Below are 20,631 nucleotides of genomic sequence, written 5' to 3'. Positions count from 1 at the left end.
CTCTCCCACACCTTGTGAGCTCTCAGAGCCACCTGAAGCACACCACACAGCACTCTCATGGTGATTTAACAGGCTTGGAGCTGTTGAATTGTTGGGGCAGGCTTCATCAGCTTGATACCAACTGTTTATTTACAGTCTATTTAAATTCCTTGCTGGCCATTTATACCCCAAATCCAATGTCTCATGTGCTCCCTGTTACGCAATGGAACCAGATCTCAGTTGAGAATCCGGCCCTATATGTATATTAGTTATCTTTAAAAAGCAAAGAATTCACTGGGTTTACACTAGAAGCTAGCAAACCAATATAAAAAAATAGATTTATCAGTTATACTAGCAAGCTGGTATACTGGGCAACCAAACTGAACTAGTTTCTAATTATAGTTAATAAATCCAGCATCCCAATTTCCTTCTGTATCTATTCCCCATTATAACTTGTATTATTACCAATGCCACTATATCTAGCAAATAACTGTAACAAATACAGACTGTTCACGAGTTTTAAAGCAAAGGGAGGATCCATACAATAACTATGGACATGGTTGATATGGTTACAGCAATCTACTGTTTATTGATCTGTAGGTACCACAAAAGGAAGCACTTTTACAGCACTTGGATACATTAATACAGTATTTGTATTGCAGCAACAAGTAGAGTGCCTAGTCAAGGACCAGGTTCCTACTGTGTTCGGCACTATATCAACACACAGCTAAAACATGGTCTCTATTCTGAAAAGACTACAATCTCAGTGAATGCTGTCATTCCAAGATAGACTATTTTTACTTTCTGAACTGCTGCCACTGACTGCACCTCACCATCATAAACTCACACGACTTTAAAATGAAGATGGGGACAATTTGAGTACCATCCTTTCCTACTGTTCCTTTGTGTGCAAAAGGGAAGAAACTTGCCTACTATATTTTATAATGTTTGTCAACCCACTGGGAATGCATTTTCAAACTGATCTTCTCAATCATTTGCTGAGCTCTTGAAAGCAGGGGTAGAGATGGCATATAAAGAAAAGTAATATCCGGTTAAGGCTTTGAAACCCGTGTTGTCTAAATTATGATTGACACAGGATGATTTGTTTTGTGCAACTTTCTTCATCATTCACATGGCTTATTCACTGGTGCTTTGAAATCTAAATTAAAATTTAGAAGGTAGAATTAAACTTCTCCTATGAAAGGAAATTACATTTTATAGAACTATGCTTTTTTAAAAAAAGAGAAAGATGTGATTTAAATGCACAAAAGCAAGGACTTCAGAGCAGAGCGTGCCGCAAAGCATTAAGTCCCGAACAAGCACAAACTAATATGGGACAGCAGCCTGTTTTGCAAAATAAATATCCTATCAGCACAGGCTTCCTTTTCAGGCTGCCTGTATGTGCCATAGGGCACTTGTTACTTTACCTAGTCCTTGGAGCAACTCACTGCTGCTATTGCTAGCACCTTGCATTTATTCTGGATGACTATATACCCATTTACCAGGCTTCTGGCTGACCTTGTGGGAAATTTATTCATTCAATGTTAGCCATGTTATTCTCATTTTGGCAGATGGTGTTATCATATACATCATAGGTATCCCAATACCACAGGACAGCATGGTGTGGTCATTGCTAGAAGAGGGCACGAAGCTAGGTAAGGTCCTCCCTCATGCCCAGGAGCCCCCCAGTTCCAATCCCCTCACTTCCCCCCCCAAGACCCGTCACCCCCAGCTTGCTCTGACACCCTCCCTTGTTTCTGCACCCTCTTTCCTGGCCAAACACCTCACCCCGCTCCTTCATCCATGTTGCTCCTGCACCCTCTCTCCTGGCCACACGCTGCACCCTCCCTTGCTCCTGCTCCCTCCACCTGGACAGACACCCTAATTCCAGCCTGCTTCTGCACCCTACTCCCCACCCAGATCTTACACCTTCTCCCGCTTCTTCACCTCATCCCTATCCTACTTTCTGGCAGCCCTGTCTCGCACACTGTACCCCTCATTTTTGTCCTTACCCTAGAGCCTAAGGAGGTCCATAAAATCCACTAATTCTGGAACCCCAGAAAATTAAATCTGGTCTATGGGAAGCCCTGAACCTCAGTTTCCTCTTCCTTTCCCCTCACCCCATGAGGCTGGGGCACCAGAAGAGTGAGGTGTCTCAGTTGGTGCCACATCAGTGAGCATTGGGGGGTTTTGGAGGAGTTTTTTTCTCGCTTGTTAGTCCCGAACTGATTTTTCTGTGAGTCAGTGACCCCCCTGACCCAAAAAAGGTTCCCCACCCCTGCCATAAATAAAGAAAACATTGAAGCCTTTTGTGTTGGACATAACATTTTACTTTATTTAAATGAAGTTTTATAAACTTACATGAGAAAGTTAAAATGCTTAATCTGTTTCATAATTTAAATTAAACCGTTCTCTCAAGCTGCAGCTGATTCAGAAAATAAGGTCACCGTAATCAGCCTGCTCTTGCTTCACCTCTCCCTCTCTCTCCTTCCCCCAGCACCCAGATTTGTGAATAAGTTAAATCTTGGTATGCCACTTCTGAAAGGTTGACAACGCCTGCACCAAAAGGTAAGATCTGCATCTTTATTTATTAAAGAAGCTGATGTAAGTAGGACTATTATTGACTTTAAAAAGTAACACCAGCACTTAGACCTGTTCATGGAGGTGAATAAGTCAAACCTCAGCACTTCACCTCTGAAAGGTTGCTAACCCTTGGTCTACAAAATCATGTTGAGCTCTTCCTTCTATCTTAATGCATCAGCAGAAGAGCTCTGTAACTTCACACTCCTTCACCTGCTTGGAAACCTACAAAGCTAATATTTTGCAAATTGTATATAAGAATTTCCTCCGAGGAGATGGCTTAGTTCATCTCAGGAAGGTGTCTACTGTAGTGAAACTGCAATCTTGGAGGAAGAGCACCAGAGGGTACAGGAGTAAGTGGAGTCAATTTACAGCAAAGAATTTGCCTTTGTATCTCTGAAATGAGCCCTTAAGACTGCTGAACTGTTTTATGCCTTTTTAAAAACCAAAAAATTATTTGAATAAAAAAGCCATTGCTTAGAGCCAAATTTCAGCCCAATAAAAATGTAAATTGATTAGTTATACACTACTCAAAGTCATGTTGATATTAAAAAAGGGGAATTCCAATGGAGCCTTAAATAGAGAAGCACTGTTGTGTTTCATTATGCTAGTACTGATTATCTTTCATCTCACCAAGGGGTGATACGTGCATTTTTCAATCCAATGACAGATAAAGAGGTCCACGAGCTGGTCAGAAAGGCAGATATAAATTTTGGCTTTAGGGACATGTTTGAATCCTTCAAAAACAGTCAGCGTACACAGACTCAATTATTCCTCCAGGAATCTGATTCATCACCTTTAGTAAATACTTGGCTTTATTGCTTTGGAAGCCAGTTGACAACATTTGGGTAAACAGTGATCAATTTAAGATTCCAACTTCTTGCAGCTGTCTGATTTCAAGCTAGAAACATTTAGTGTCATTATTTTCTTACACACTGCTAATTTTCATAGCGTGTTCTATACCTATTTGCCTTTAAAAGTACAGAATTTATTACCACATTTATAAAGAATAACTTATCTTAACTAATGTATAAGTGGTACCTTTGAAGATCATGTAATAAATTTAATTTATTTAAGTCATTGTCAATGTCAGTAAAAATGGATATAATTTTGAAAATGAAAGATGCAACAGTTCATAGAGTTAGATTAGATGCCTGGAAGCTTATATGGTCCCAGCTGCTTTTTCTTAGAGTGCTTCTGCACTTAACCCTATATGTTTAATTGATACTAAATTTTAATACACATTGATATATAAAACCTCATTCCAACCCATTTTGCAAGTATTTATAAAAATAAAAGCAATACACATAAAGGTCACAGTTTTAAGCAAACTGAAGATCACGAAGATGTATTTAACCTCTGTCAAGGTCACTTAATTACGTTCTCCTTTTATCTCTGCTTTAACCATCAGGTACTCAAAATATCAAAGAGAGATATAAATTCATGATGCGCCCTGATAACTATTACACAGGAAACGGCTATGGTAAAATGCAGTGTAGAAGAATAAAAAGGCAATCATCTTGTAGATTTAAATCAAAAGCAATAGCTTTGGTGCTGTGCTTACCAAGTATATGTTTAGTTAAAAAATTAAACCCTTCAAATAAAATTTTTTTTTTTCAAATTTCAGGATCAAGAAATCTAGAAGACTCATCATAGTCCACCCATGCCCCCCATAAGCATCTTTTCACTTAGCCCTGAGCTATCTAATTTTCCCATCTTCTACAATTCAGTGACACACCCAGAAGAGAAAAGCCCCTTCCATACCCTTTCCTTGCCAATTCACCAAGGCTGTCCAATGAAAATGAAGAACTCACTTATAAACAGTGGCCACAGTCTATGGCTTAGTGGTCATTTCCTAGCAGAGAGGAAATGAAAGGTGATGCATATAAGATAGTTAACATGGACCAAGGTAATGCATGCCCAATGAAATTCCTTCTATTTCAGAGGTCCAGCACAATGACATCCACATAACACAGGACTGTCATTTATTTAGAAGAGGACCTTCCATGTAGTGGCCACTTTGGGATGAGTTTGTACACTAAAGAAGGAGTAGCCACACTGGCCTTTCAAAGCCTAGCATGAAGAATGGTGCTAGATATAAGAATTTTACAGAAATACAAGACTTATTCACTATGTAGATTCAGTGGTCTTAAAATCTTGTACAATTCAGGCTAAAGAACCACCCATATATTTATTTGGATTTTCAAAAATACTTTGATAAAGTCCCTCACCAATGTGGGGTAAATATCTTGAAAGAGAGAGAGGTGACTGGACTGGAAACAGACTAAGAGATAGAAAGAGTCAAATACAAGTTCCCCATATTAGAAGAATAAGGAATTTACTCACTGCAATGTAAAGGTAAATGATAAAAGAAAACTATTTTACTTTTTCACACAAATTTATTATTCAGTCTGTGGCACTCACTGCCACAAGATATAATTCAAGTTAAGAGGTTCTCAAATGCATATCTTTTCAGATAACAAAAGAACCATTATGGTCTAGTTAGAGTTCCTACATAACCAAGCCAACGAACCTTACCCAATAATTTCTGCAGAAAGCTCATTACTATTTGAGCTCTAATTTCTCTTTAAAAAAAGAAAGATCAAGTCTTGTTTTAAAGACTTCAAGTGACCAAGAATCCCTATGTAAGCTATTCTATTGGTTAATTATTCTCACTATTAAAAAAAAAAGCAAACCTGTGCCTTATGTCTATCCTGGGTTTGTCCAACTGCAGTATACAACCATTGCATCTCATTGTAGCACAATAAAGAACTTTCCAACTATCACCTTTTCTCCATGTAGCCCAAGATCAATGAACCTACTAACCTCTTAAACTAAAGGTAATCAATGTATTTAGTTTATCTATCAATTGGAGGCATGTTTCCTAAACCTGAAATTATTCTCTTACAATTCTTTTCCAGTTTGTCAAAATTCTTTTTGAAATGTGGACACTGTTGCTGAAAACAATGTGCACCATTTCAATCTCACTAATGACATAGACAGTGATAATACTACCTCCTCCTATTAGATAGTTCCCTGCTTATCTGTCTAAGAATTGCCTATGCCCTCTGAGATACATAATCACACATTGAACTATTCAGTTCCTTATCTACCAGACCACCCAAGTCCTTTTCAGAGTCACACCTTTCCAGGATACAGTTCTACTTATAAAAACTATCAACATTCTTTGTTTTCAGAGATATGACTTTACCTTTGGTTGTCAAAGTGCATATTGCTCCAATAATTCCATCTCACAAACAAATCCAGATCTGTTAGTTTAACAGACTTTCCCACCATTATTTACCACTTCCATTTTTGTGTGATTTGCAAAATTTCTTCCAGAACATCGATAATGATATTGAACACCATTGGGCTGTGACTCCACTAGAAATTCCCCCTTTGGGTGAGGGTTCCCCATTTATAACTATTTTTGTAATAATCATTTCTTCCACCATTTAATAGGGATTGCATTGATATCACATACTGAGTTTGTTCTGTTTTTCTTTTTAAATCAGAATTTAAGGGGGCTATGTATGTTATGCCAGCTGAACATGTGATTTCACCAAAAAACAGTATCAAGTTGGACAAAACCTATTTTCCATAAATTCGTGTTGATTGGAGTTAATTATTGGCATCTTTTAATTCTCTACTGCTTGCATTCCCTATCAACTTTTCAGTGATTTTGCCCAAGTACAATGCCAGGCTTCTGGCCTCAAGTTATTCCATTTCCCTTTTTAAAATATTGACACAATTAGCTTTTTCCCAGCCCTCTGCCACCTCCCCTGTGTCCCAACGTTTGTTAATAGAATTCAAATAGTAGACAATGGTTAATAATACCAGCAACTTCATTAGATAGGACAAAAATGAATAGGGGATAAAAACTTCATAAATCAACCACTAAACACTTGGAATTAGGAAGAAAAGCCTTTTGGAGGGCTATTGATTAGTTACCCATTACATGAGCAGAGCTATCGACTTGCACTGGTGCTCCTTAGCACTCACTGGCAACCTTGACAATCAGGATGCTCCTCTTTCCCCAGCAGCATGCAGGAAGTACTGAGGAGCGAGAGAGGAGCAGGGGCAGGAAGAGGCAGAGTGGTGTGTGGAGAGGATGGTGGAGGAAGGGGGAGGCTGAAGAAAGGAGTGGAATAGGGGCAGGGTCTGGGGCAGAGCGGTGGTCCAGCATCGGCCAAAAACTTAGGAAATCAGTGCCTCTCTGTGAGTGTATATCTTACTCTGAGGTATCCGGTATTAATCACTGTCAGAGAGAGGGTTCTGAATTGGATGGACCATTGGGCTGACTTACATTTCTAAGAGGTACAAATAGGCAATGGTCACATTTCAGCCCGCACCCTCTGGCCTCTCCCCATTAAGTTATTCATAGTCCAAAGTACTTAGAATAAATAGTCCCCTTCTTGGGGTCCAATTTAGTAAGTCTTCATAAAAATATTCTCCTTTTGGTTCTTCAGGTGCACACTCTTCCCCACAGACTGTGATTCAACCTACTGTCCCTGCCCTTCAATAGCCAGGTTTCAAACCTGCATTGAAGACCCTCACTTCTTTCCCTCCTCTTGGCTTTCCAGATGTTTCTGTTCCTGAAGTCATCCTAGAAGGACTGATTTTAGCCACATGGCCTGCTTGTCATAAACTTTGATTGTTTTTAATAAAGCAACACCTGGGGAGGTGAGCTAAGTGTATCAAAAAGTGTGTCACAGGTTAGGGCTTGACCCATTACCCCTTAAAGTAGGGGTACTCAATTTGGAAACTCCGGGGCCACAATGATTCTCACAGCATATGCTGAGGACCACAACTTAAATGTTGTTGCATATACATAAGAATATGCATATACTTCTTTCACACCGATGGGCATGAATACAAAGATTAGGGCAAGACTACACAACATACAGGCCCCATTTAAGTCAGTTCTGCTGATATTCATAAAATGCAATATTTACCCAATTTCCAAAACTTTTAATGAGCAATGACAGTCCAGCAATTCAACTACTAAAACACATATCAACAGAAGACTGTAAACCCATGTAAACCCATACTGAACCGCAGGCTGAAAACAAATGGGCTACGGGCCGCATGCGGCTTTTTAGCCACATTTTGAGTAGCCCTGCCTTAACGGGTAAGTCATCAAGAGACAGGGATGAGATTCTCTGCTGATGATGTATGTTAGAACTATATATACACATATATAGTATACGTAACTGTACATATTAGTTATTTAAGTATTTTATTATATAGTACGACAATTATTCTACATTTAGTTATTTACTCTTTCCATACATTTCTCCTCAAGGCTGTTTGCAGGAGTGGCTGAAACAGAAAGTGATGTCTTGACTTAGCAAATGTTAAGAGTGTCCTTAAAGAGGGAGAGGCCACACTCCCATCTAGCATGGAAAAGGAAATGCATGTAATTTTGAGAGAGTTCCCAAAGACAAATAAAAACAAAGTAAGAAAATACTAAACTCTTTGGTAAGGATTTTTTAATAAACCAAAAAACTGAAAATCCATAAAACTGATGAAAGCCTACTTATTAAATCCCTTGAATAAACAAGAGCTTAATATAAAAACAATTTTGATTTCAACACTTGATAAAAAGTATTCGAAAAATAGTTTTCACACAGCTAGGCTTATATTTTCAGCCTTAAGTCTTGCATACAAAAAATGCGTTCTTCTTTCAAACAAAAATGTCTAATTAAAGATTTCCATTTTATTTGACTGGGCAAGTTTTTCCACTCATTGTTTATATAAACAACCTCTCCTCAAATCCACATAAATCCTGAGTAAAGAGAAAGATTTAGACAGACAGCATATTAGCATTGTGTCTAGCTGTTCTTAGTCTTTCATCGAAAGAACCACTAAAAGCTCTATACAGATGTCCTCTTTTTATGCTGAATTCCCTACTACTCTGTTATTTTTTGTAAAAGATACAATATTGTTTCCAGCATTTTGTAATCCTCTCCCTTCGATTGGAGTATATCAAGTATGAGTAAAGCTGATTGTCGCGAAGAGGACTTTCATACACAAAGATCCTGAAAATATTTGTTAACATAATGATTTGTTTATTCAGTTTGCCAAATGCTTTTATTTTAACCTGAAATATCTTTTGTAAATGTTAGTGGTAAATACAAATACAAATTGATAGTTGGTTAGCAAGCTTCCTTTATGTGTATTTCTAATTAAGCTTTTCTAAGATACAGAAACATGTTTTAAACAAACATATCCTGTAGAGGATCAAAGTAACCCAAAGCGGTCAGATATTTTTCTTTGTAAGATTGAACATGCATGACGCATTGCACAAGCAGATTTGAGAAGAACATGGAATCTATAAGTAATAATGCATCCATATTTTTTATTTGGCAACATTGAGAAATCTTTGCTTATCCTTAACAATATTATTGTGAACTTTGGTGTCTCACACACACAGTAGGTAATGTCATAAGCATGAACAATAATCTTCATTTTGATTTTATTTACCAGTCACATTCTATATACCAGGATCTCATAAACTGTAACATCCTGTATAGTCCTGGATAGACTAGATTTAGTATGAAAAATAAAAACTTTGGTTTCATCTCAGGCAGCATCAATTAACTTTCAGGACCAGAAGGGTGAATGGCTCTAAAAACTTGTGTCAAGACCCTGCACTATGTAACAATATACCAATTGTGAACCTGTCAAAAGATCATGAAAAAACTGAGTTTATGATTATGGTTTCTTTATGGTAACTGGAAAAAATGTGTATTTCTCCAGGTCTCTGACAAATATTTTCCTCTACTACATCTTTAAAACTATCAAGCTTATGTAAGAGATAATAAATGTTTTCCACATATTTGGTTTACATTGAGAATAAGGTGCAAGAAAGTTTTATATTATAAACCAAATATTCTGTAGCCATGATTTCTTGTCAAGAGGAATTGCTGATGTCATATGAATAGTCCTATATTTTATTTATACTACCGTTATAAGTTGTAAACAACTATTTTTATACTTATTATGTGTAGAAAAACAAACAAGTGCTGTTGATCTATGGGCTAATGCTTAAAATTCCAGTAAAAATGCTTTAAAAGAGATTTAGCATCTTTTGCATCAAACATTAATAAGGCTCACTTAAGTGCTCTTAATGTGGAAGAAGATTGGGTGTGTATGAAATGGCTACACTAGGACATTTCATGCTTTTGCAAGTGCTCTAGTGTGATAATTTCCTACAGTATGTCATTATCCTCTGCCCTGTGGTTCTTTTTAAAATTATCTCTTCTCACTCAAGTTGTCTGCACTATGTTTTAAAGCTATATAGTTTTTAAGCTACATACTTTTCAATTTATGAACCACATACATTGAAATTTTGAGGAACTACATTACAGTCAACTAACATACAATATTGAGTTATGTTCCTTTTGGACACTACTAGCAGAACTACAATTGCTAGTCTTGGAGGAAAAAAGGTCTCACAAACATAAAACCAGGTCAAGTTTTATTTTTTCCAATAAAAGCAAGAATATACTAATCTGACTAATAATAAGAAGAAATAGAAAGAATTTCTTTATCCTTTTCCTCTCTGACCATTTTAACATTATTAATTTCATCCTCTACACATACACCACATTAAAGGTAAATTAAATGTATTGCCCATTGGTCATTGTAGCCAAAAGCTGCCATTTCTTAAAAAAAAACCACACACACACACACACAACAGGAAGGTTATATGTAATGTGCTTTTAAATATTGATAGGAGATCACCCCAAAAACAATTACATTATGTAACTGTGGATGCCACTCTACAAGGAGAAAAGTCTCCTCTTAGGTATACAACTGCTGGTAGCATCTGGTTTTGAAGAAGAAATAACTCTTCTAGATGAAAAAGTACATTTTAAAATGCACAAGAAAGATGAACATGAAACATGAATGGCAAAGGAGGGTACATCTGTTCAGAGGATCAATATGCAGTTTCCAGAATGAGGGTCTACTCATGAGCAACAACACATGTGTGTCTAAAATTACCGTGCTGACATTTGTGTGGAGAATTCAGCATTTGAAAGACAGGAAAATACTACTGAAATACAACATTTTACACTAAATATACAAGGTCATAGTCATCTAAGCACAGAGATCCCTCTTCTTCACTCACAAATAGATATTAAGTAAGAAAAATAAGACTTGTCTTCCCCCTGACAATCAAAAGAAAAAGATTTATTTGTACTCTAACATCTGTCTGCAGATTGTGGCCAAGTGCTTTTCTGTGCTCATTTAGGACTCCACTTGGAAAGCTTTCCAGTTACATTTACCTAGAGATTTCTCTTTACCACTTCCCATCTGACAGGAATCACTCAGCTGGGTCTGATGAATAATGGTAAAAGGCAGCTTGTATCAGTGATGATTGAATTATACTTGTTAAAACTGCCATAAAGGCTCATTCCAATGAATATATTTAATTTACTTACTCTACTCAGGGCTAGAAGCTTGTAGTTTTAAAATAAAGATTTCAGACAAGACTTGAAACAAGAAAAAAATCACCATTTCTTATGAAAAAATATTAAACATTTGTGCCACTTTTTGACTTTAGTCCCTAAACTTTTTGTAATGTGGGAGGTGCCTAAGGTAACACTCATTTAACTTTTAAACAGTCTTGAATCCATATTTGCACTCTCTGTGCCTACATGATATAGAGTGTAATATAGTAGAAACCAAGGAGAAAGAGGCATACAGAGAGGAGGAAAGAGGTGTAATTATTTGAAAAAATCTAAAGAAAATTAATTTGTCAGCTTTTTCTAAGAAAGGGAAGCAGGCACCACGGCATTTAATTAAGTAAAAAAAAACACCTTCAATACAAAGAGGATTAATTTAGTCCTCTACCATCAGAGAAGCAGGTCCTCCAGGGAACAGTGCTTTGAGAACAACACCAATGCTTCAAACAACAAGTCTTAATAAGAACATTATCTGTTCAGAGAGTGCAGGCAAATCTTGGGAAGGATTCCTTCTGTATTTTGTGACTTGAGGTTACAAGTTGTTGCTATTGAAACTCTTTTCCCCCAGTGTCAAACAGTCATGCAAGAGGGGGTAAAAGAAGGTGACAGACACTTTTATAAAAATCAACACATATATTTATTTCTAGCTGAAGAAGTCAAGTGAAAGGCAGATCCACTCGGAAGACGAGTAAAGTCAAGCTGCTTTCCCTCTCTGACAGCAGGAGCTCGAGGATTTGATTACTCTCTTGTAAGCAGTTTGATTGCTTTAGGTTCAGTTTTGTTTTTGTTTTGGGGTTTTTTTTGCCTCCAGTTTCTTTTACCCTGCAGAATCCCACCCCTCCCATGCCTCTTTCCAGCTGACGGGAAAGCAGCCTTCTCTGTGGAGGGAGAAACGCTGGGTGGCTGAGGTCTGCCAGAATTCAACCCAAATCAGGAGACACCGGACAAATTGTTTTCCGGCATCGGTTACCAGGAACATGTGCGCTCTCATCACCGCCCACACAATGGACCACCTGGGTCTCCCTCTCTTTCCCTGTGCCTCTCAACACCCCTCCCCCGCTACGGTAACCACACCATCCAAGTCACTGCAAGACAGCAAACATTGCAGGCAGATCCAGCAGAAGCACTCAAGCCTCTGCCTTACCTGGCAACCAGGGCAGGAGTCTGTTTGTCCTTCGCTGCTCTCGCCTCCTTGTCTAGTAGGAATCACACGCGCGCGCTCTGTCTCTCCCGGGAGGAGGCTGCGATACAAAAAGGTGTGCTGGGCGGGGGGGGGGCAGACCTCCCACATCCACCAGCAAGTCTGTGCACCCCCCTGCTCTGAGCGGGCTCGCTTGGCGTGGGGTGTTAAGTTTCAGCTGCTGCTGGCTGGGCGGCGGAGGAGGCGAGATACTGGGGGCTGTGCAGCTTGTAGAGCATCACCACACTGCAGCTTCTCCAGGAATCCCTCCAGCGCGAGGCAGCCCATCACCCCCTCCCCACCGCCCCGGCCGCCTGATTGGCCGAGAGGCGGGGATGCTGCCTCCGCCATCCAATCCGGCTGCAACAATAATAGGTGGACCTGCTTAGTCGGCAGCGCCCAGCCCAGGGATGTGCGAGGCTCTGTCCCCCCCAGCGGGCAAGGGGGCTGGGAGGGAGTTCCCTGCGAATGACAATCAAGGACATCAAATCAGTCCTCTGGCCCGGCAAAGTGATGACCCCCCCAGCAGCGCGGCAAGCTGGGCGCTGGAAATAGAGCCGGCTGGGTGACCTGATTCGCCCCACCCCCTGGGACTTCAGGCAATTTCTAGTGTGGCATTTACCGACCACAAAGAGAGACACAGGCAGGGAGAAGCAGGAGGTGGGGGATGGGGCCGAGAGGTGAGCAGGAGCCAAAGGCGCTAATAAAAGTCAAAGAGTCAGATAGATCCTTAACCAGAAGCAGAGCCGGAGAGGCGATGGCTGCTGCTCTCCAGACGCAAACTGAGCTGGTGAACTTGTTCTTTTCTCTGGCCCCTTTTAAATACTTTTAAAAAAAATTGCCTTCTGGAGGAGCGTTTTCCAGCCCTGCGGCGTTGAGGGGCTTGTGGGCAGGACCAGCTCATCAATGGCTGCACATAAAATTCGCCATGCATTGAGTTCTGTCTGTTGTTTGGGTTTTTTTCTTTTTACAGAGCACTTTTTATTGGCGTTTTCAGGTAAGGAAATATAAGAGCGAACTTAATTCCCCAGCTCCGTCCACTCTGAACCGGAGCTTTGATTAACATTGGTCTGCAAAATGTAACTGTACCACAAATTCAATTAACAGCAGTACATTTCTTCAACTTTTAATTAGACCTGTCCTCTTTGTCTAATGTTTAATATAACATAAAGAGTAACTCGGAAGTTCCAAAGGGAAATGGAGGTAGATCTAGATATAAATTTGGCTGTTAAAATATAAATAATGGATATAAAAAGAATAAGGTTCCTTCCTGCCTAAATTACATTATTACTGAATGTAAATTACAGGGTGTCAAGAATTACAGGATTTCTCAAAATTGCCAACTGGAAAATGTTATTTCATTTACAAAATTCTATAAATAATAATGTCACATTAATAGAATGCCATTCCTTTTCATAGGTTAAAGGTACCACACCAGGTGCAAAGATGAATCCTAATCCACACCACAGTTTGGCGATGACAGTTATTATATAAAAGCTTTAATGAATGGCAGTATATTCCATAATTACTTGCCTGCTTTTATTTAGAATGCCTAGTGAAAGATGTGTTAACATATATGATGTAAATTATGGCATCTAGCTTTGGGAAAAAGGGCAAGGAGGGGGAGCCCACCAGAGGTAGTGGAGGAAGTCATAATGCCTCATCTGCCCTTGGAAGTTTGGTCAGCAATGAGTCTTACTACAACTTCAGAAAATGGGATAGTCCTCTTTCTCTAGTGGTGTTGTTGAATGGAGGACCCATGGCTGTGCCCCATTGTTAGAATATATGCTGTTTGTCCCCATCAGTGTTAGATTGCTCCCTCTTATAGGGTACATCTACACTAGCTCATTAGTTCGAGCAAGGCAGGGTAATTAGGGCAAGCGGAGTTGCAAATGTAGCCCGGGATTTAAAGATCCCAGGCTTCATTTGCATGTTTCTGGGTGCTGCCATTTTTAAATCTCCCTTAGTCTGAACTCCGTGCCCGCGGCTACGGAGTAGGTAGTTCGAATTAAAGATCCTAATTCAAACTATCGTTATTCCTCGTGGAAGCAGTTTAATTCAAACTACCTACTCCTTGCCGCGTCTAGCCGCGGGCACGGAGTTCGGACTAAGGGGGATTTAAAAATGGCGGCACCCGGGAACATGCAAATGAAGCCCGGGATCTTTAAATCCCAGCCTTCATTTGCAACTCCGCTTGCCCTAATTACCCCACCTAGCTCAAACTAATGAGCTAGTGTATATGTACCCATACTCTCCAGGTCTAGCAGCCAAAGTGTGACTGTTTCTTCTACAGATGTGTTAAACCATGATGGGGGGGGGGGGGGCTGCTTTTACCCACCTAGTGCACCACAGAGGGAGAGAAATGTGGCATTTAACAAATTTCAGAACCAAAATGACAAACCTATTTCCAGTGTCCACAAAACTGCTGTTCTATCTCCAGATCAAAAGACACTGCCAGCTGCTTTTTATATGGCATTTACTTGGTGAGTTAAAAGAAAGCTGACTAGCTCAGTGCCAATAATTTTAAAGATGCAACATTGCATCCCTGACACCCTCACACATGCACAATAAAGTCAGTGGGAATTTTGTGTGCACAGGAATGGAGCCTCAGGTCCTTCATGCTTGAGCAGTGTTTCATTTATGTGATTTAAACCCAATGCACCCCTCCCATGATGCAGAAAGAAAGGAACAAAAATTAGTACATCTGGACAGGGCTGCATGAGAGCTACATAGTTCTCCTTGCCTATCTTAGGGGCTATCCATAGGAAGTTTTCTTTGTTTTAGGAAAGGACATATTGGCTAGGAGCTATGGCTGTGTCTACATTGGTGCGATCTTGTGAAAAACTTGCTGCCTGTCTACACTGGCTGCGAGTTCTTGCGCAAGTACACTGTCATTCTAATGTATGAAATCAGTGCTTCTTGCGCAAGAACTCTGAAGCTCCCACACAGGAATAAGCCCTCTTGCGCAAGAGGCCAGTGCAGACAGGCAACATGAATTTCTTGCACAAGAAAGCCCTATGGTTAAAATGGCCATCAGAGCTTTCTTGCGCAAGAGAGCGTCTACACTGGCATGGATGCTCTTGCGCAAATGCACATGCCAGTGTAGATGCTCTCTTCTGGAAGAGTTTTTGCATAAGAACTCTTCCGCAAAAGAGTTCTTGCGCAAGATCATGCCAGTGTAGACATAGCCTATGTGTGTGTGATGGTGTGGTGGGCATTTGCATCATGCTCCCTCTCTAACCCAGTCAAAAGAGCCTAGGACAAAACATTATTTAGCCTATGGAGTGATGTCTCTATTACCTTAAGCAAACTTCACTCCTCTACTGAACATCTGTCCACTACCCCCCTCTCATCTGGGGAACAAGGTGAGTGTTCAGCCATAAAGAGTGCTCTCAATTGCAAAAAAGTCCCTAAGGAATTCTTATAGCTATGAGAAAAAACAAGTCCTGCAACAAGTCTAGAGAGGCAACCCACAGGACTTGCTTAGGATTAGGCTAAGATTTTGTCAGCCATTTTTAGATGTGAACAAGATCATGTGAGTAATAAATCATAGAAACTAAACCCCTAGGCTACGTCTACACTAGCCCCTTTTCCGGAAGGGGCATGTAAATTTCAGCAGTCGTCGTAGGGAAATCCGCGGGGGATTTAAATATCCCCCGCGGCATTTAAATAAAAATGTCCGCCGCTTTTTTCCGGCTTTTAAAAAAGCCGGAAAAGAGCGTCTAGACTGGCCCCGATCCTCCGGAAAAAGTGCCCTTTTCCGGAGGCTTTTATTCCTACTTTGAAGTAGGAATAAGAGCCTCCGGAAAAGGGCACTTTTTCCGGAGGATCGGGGCCAGTCTAGACGCTCTTTTCCGGCTTTTTTAAAAGCCGGAAAAAAGCGGCGGACATTTTTATTTAAATGCCGCGGGGGATATTTAAATCCCCCGCGGATTTCCCTACGACGACTGCTGAAATTTACATGCCCCTTCCGGAAAAGGGGCCAGTGTAGACGTAGCCCTAGTGGTGGATCTCCTGACTTCATGGGGAGAGGAGGCTGTGCAGGCACAGCTCTGATACAGCCATAGAAAAGTCAACATCTATAGCTACATCACTTGGGGAATGGGGGAGAAGGGCTATGAAAGGACATGAAGCAGTGCTATGTGAAGATCAAGGAGCTGTAGCAGGCAAACCAAAATGTAATGGAGACAAACAGCTTCAGTTCATTGTTAGCAGCAACACCCCTTCTATACCTCCACCAAGGATGTTCACTGAAATGAAAGTGACTCTTCTTTCCTCTTCAAAGTTACTTTTGCTTGTATTTGTAAAGTTTCATTCAGTTTTAAATAAGTCTGTTTGCTTAGGTTCAGAATAAAAATCTATTTATGGAAACTTAATTCATCTTTATTAGTCTGCAACATATGGTAGCTGGGGCTGACATTATTCACAGATAACAGCAATAGGTGCATTTTTTATGTTGTATCAAACATGCAGCACTCCTTATAAGATTCATACCAAGGTGGAAAAAAACCCATGATGGCACAGCACACTGCCACAACATACATCACTGTGCTCATTCTTAAGCCTTCCTAGGCCATATAGTTTCCTGTTGAGCTCTTTTTTTTATAGCCCTGGTATCTGGTTGCTCTAATTCGGCAGACAGCTGATCCACTTCTGTACCCCATTCTTGTAGAGACTACTCCCCCTTTGCTTCACAGATATTATGAAGGGCACAGCAGGCAGCTATGACCATGGGGATATTTTCTTCATTCAAATCTAATCTTATGAGTAAACAATGTCAGCAGCCCTTCAAATAGCCAAAAGCACATTCAACAGTCATTCTGCACTTGCCGAGCCTGTTGCTGAAGTACTCCTTGATGTTGTTGAGATGGTCAGTGTACAGCTTCACAAACCATGAGAGTAAGGGATAGGCTGGGTCTCCCAGGATGACTGTTGGCATTTCAACACACCCAGTGGAGGTACTCTGGTATATAAAAAAGCCCCTTCTTACAGTTTTCTATACAGTCCCATTTTCTTAAAGGTGCATCTTTCATGCACCTTTCTTGACCAGCCCACACTGATGTCAGTGAAATGACCCTGGTGATCCACCAACACTTGCAATACTATGGAAAAGTAGCCGTTTCTGTGGATGCACTCCACAGCAAGGTGGTCTGGTGCCAAAATAAGGATATGTGTGCCATCTCCCCCTTCACTGCAGTTTGGGAATGCCATTGCTGCAAAACCATCTATTATTTCCCACACACTGCCCAGAGTCACAGTTCTTCATAGCAGGACACAATTAATGGCCCTTCACACTTTAATCACTGCAACTCCCATGGTGGCTTTCCCAACTTCAAATTAGTTGATTCCTGACTGATCTGGCATTGCAAGTTTCCACACAGTGATTGCCATTTGCTTTTCCACAGTGAGTTTAGCTCTCATTTTGCTGTTGCTGCACTGGAAGGCTGGGGCAAGCGCTGCACTATATTTCATGAATATGGTCTTGCACAGCTCAAAGCTCTTCAGCCACTGCTCATCATCTAATACCTGAATAGCAATGTGATCTTATCAGTCTGTGCTTGTTTCTCAGGCCCAGAAGTGGCATACCACCATGTTCACTTGCTCTGTGAATGCCAACAATCCACCTTAATGTGCCATTTCATAGCTCTTGAAATACTGCAGAATCAGACGTATTGTGTTCATAATGCTCATCACAAAACTGCAGAACAGTGCAGGATTCATGCTTCTTGCAGAAATGATGGATGTGCAGGTTTGTGGGGCTTTTGGAAAGAGATTTAATTTGATTTACTACACCCTTGAACTAGTTGCAAGAATATTTTTCTCCTCTTCTCTTTCACCAGCCCTTGTAACTAAATTCAACTGAAGGTCTCTGGAGAGAGGGAACTACTAAAATATACTTGCTCTCATTCACTGTATAGCTGAGTAGCTTCTCATGCATTCATTTGTCTTTCAGAAGATGGTTCTCACTTCTGTGGCTTGCCCTAGTCATTTGTTTCCATCTGTCTCACATCAGTCTCCCGGTACAGACTCTACTTTCTATCTCTTTAAGAATATACTACCTAAATGCACCATGGCCAGATGCTCAGCTGGCATAAATCGACATGGCTCCCCTGAATTCAGTGGCGCAAAATCAATTTCCACTAGCTAAGGATGTGATTTCATGTCTTCATGTTTTTAGTGAGACTCTGTCCTTGGATCTTTTATAAATTCTCAGTATATTTAGGAGATATGTATTTTAATTGCACTTTTTGAGGAAATGTTTTAACATTTATATGTTACTATAATCCAACACTCTCAGGCAGTTCTCTCTTTAAGCAGTTTTTGTTTTTTGTGAACTAAAGGCTTGTATTGCCCCTGATACTGTTGTGTAATTACAAAGAAGTCTGGGAAGTTGCTCTCATTTAAGTGAGAGAAGAATCAGGCTCTATCAGCTTATGAGTTGTTGAAGTAATGAGGTAATTGGAAAGCTATTTTTACAAGTCCTGGCTGGCATTTACCTTTCCATTTTAAAATCCATTCTAAAAATAATTTAAAAAATCTAACTTTCTCTTTAAACTTTCATATTTTCTAAAAAAGAAAGAAATTGTGGAAAAAAAATCCAATCTAGTGGATCAAATTCTCCCTTCAATTACATCACCATAAGTCTAAATTAACTTCAGTGAGAGCGGGTGTCTTAAAAATGCAATCTCCACTGGTACTGTAGATGACAGAGCAAGCTGCCATAGGGAATGTGAAAACTCTAACAGGTAGATTTGCAAAATGGTTAGCGTAGTAATGAATAATTACCATTAGTTAACATCTCCACTGAGTTATGTTTAAAGGTTTAAGCGAAAGGAGAATCCAACTGCCGGGTAACCGATGTAGAGCTAATTTCATCCTACCTGTCTTCAATTGCATTTACTTAATTTGGGGCAACTCTAAGTAAGCAGTATTGACAACCCCAACAATTCCAAAATCATAAGTCAGACCCCACAAAAGCATGAGTTTTTTAAAACAGTATTTTTGGGGTTTCTTCTAATTTTTCAGTTCTCCCTTCCTACTACCAATATATGTGTGCTAATTAGCACTACCAATTTATACAGAGAAATTATTTTCCCCATTGCACTCCCTAATTATATGAACTGCATACATTTCAAGGCCAGATAGGATCACTATGATCACCTAGTGTCATCTGTTTAACACAGGCCATACAATCCCCCAAAATAATTCCTTTAAATAATTATTTTAAAAAAATCAAATCCGTGTTAAAATTTGGCAGTGATGAGGTAAATTGTTTCAACGGTAAATTACCCTAACTGTTAGAAGTGCACAGCTTATTTCTACACTCAATTTGTCTATCGTCATCTTCCGGTCATTGTCTGGTTGATGAAGAGTCTATTATCAAATATTTGGTCTCCAAACAGGCACTTATAGGCTGTATTCAAGTCACACTTTAACCTTTTCTTTTTAAACTAAATATATTGAGCTACTTAAAGTCTGTGTAAGGCATGTTTTCTAATCCTTTAATCAGTCTCATGGTTCTTCCCTGAACTTCCTATAATTTATCAATATCCTCTTGGAATTATGGACACAAGAACATGACACAGTATTCCAGGAGAACAAGTGCCTAATAGAGAGGTCAATAACTTCTCTACTTTATCACAAGATTTCCATATTCATGCATCCAAGGACTCCATTAGCCCTTTTTTGGCCACAGCATCACATTGGGAACTCATGTTTAGTTGATTACTCACCACAATCTCCTAGTCCTTTTTAGGGTCATTGCTTCCTTTGATTAAAATCCCCCATCTTGTAAGTATGGACTATGTTCTTTATTCCTAAATGTATAAATTAACATAAGCCATATTGAAATGTATATTGTTTGCATCTGCCCAGGTTAACAAATGGTCCAGATCACTCTATCATTTATCTGTCCTTTTTATTATTTACCATACCCTGAATTTGTGTGTCATCTGCAAACTTAATCAATGACGATTTTATATTTTCTTCCAGGTCATCGATTAAAAAAAAGATAAATAGCATAGAGCTAAAAATTGATCTTTGTGGGATCCCACCGAAAACATACCTGCTCAATTATGATTCCTCCTTTACAATCACATTTTGAGACCTATCAATTAACCAATTTTTAATACATTTAATGTATGCCATATTATTGTTATATCATTGTAGTTCTTTAAGAAGTCATATGCCAAGGCAAATGCCTTGCAGAAATATATATATTACCTCATTACTGTTATCTTTATCAATCAAATGCCCCTTTGCTTCCTTTATCGGTTTTCTATAAGTCTTAGGTTCAGATTTACAACCATTATTAAATTCCCCTTTCTTCCATTTATATATATATATATATATATATATTTTATAGCAGCCTTCACTTTCCCTCTAAACCAGGTGGGTTTTTAACAAGCACAGCCTTCT

General features: G+C 39.6%; 1 protein-coding gene across 2 annotated transcripts in view; it reads right to left on the bottom strand.

Moving 5' to 3' along the window:
• The window catches only part of SYT1 (synaptotagmin 1), a 520,808-nt gene extending 507,958 nt beyond the window's left edge, over window positions 1–12,850 (bottom strand). Inside the window, exon 1 of one of the 2 annotated variants that reach the window (XM_075932323.1) lies at window positions 12,178–12,850. The gene's annotated coding sequence lies outside the window, so the exon portion shown is untranslated. The remainder of the gene's footprint in view (window positions 1–12,177) is intronic. The other variant, XM_075932321.1, reaches the window with a different exon arrangement.
• Between the last annotated feature and the right edge of the window lie 7,781 nt (window positions 12,851–20,631).

Source organism: Pelodiscus sinensis, chromosome 1 (genome assembly GCF_049634645.1).
Source record: "Pelodiscus sinensis isolate JC-2024 chromosome 1, ASM4963464v1, whole genome shotgun sequence".
Classification (NCBI taxonomy): Eukaryota; Metazoa; Chordata; order Testudines; family Trionychidae; genus Pelodiscus; species Pelodiscus sinensis.
Note: the sequence above shows the minus strand (reverse complement) of the source record. Positions and strands in the feature narration are given on the sequence as shown.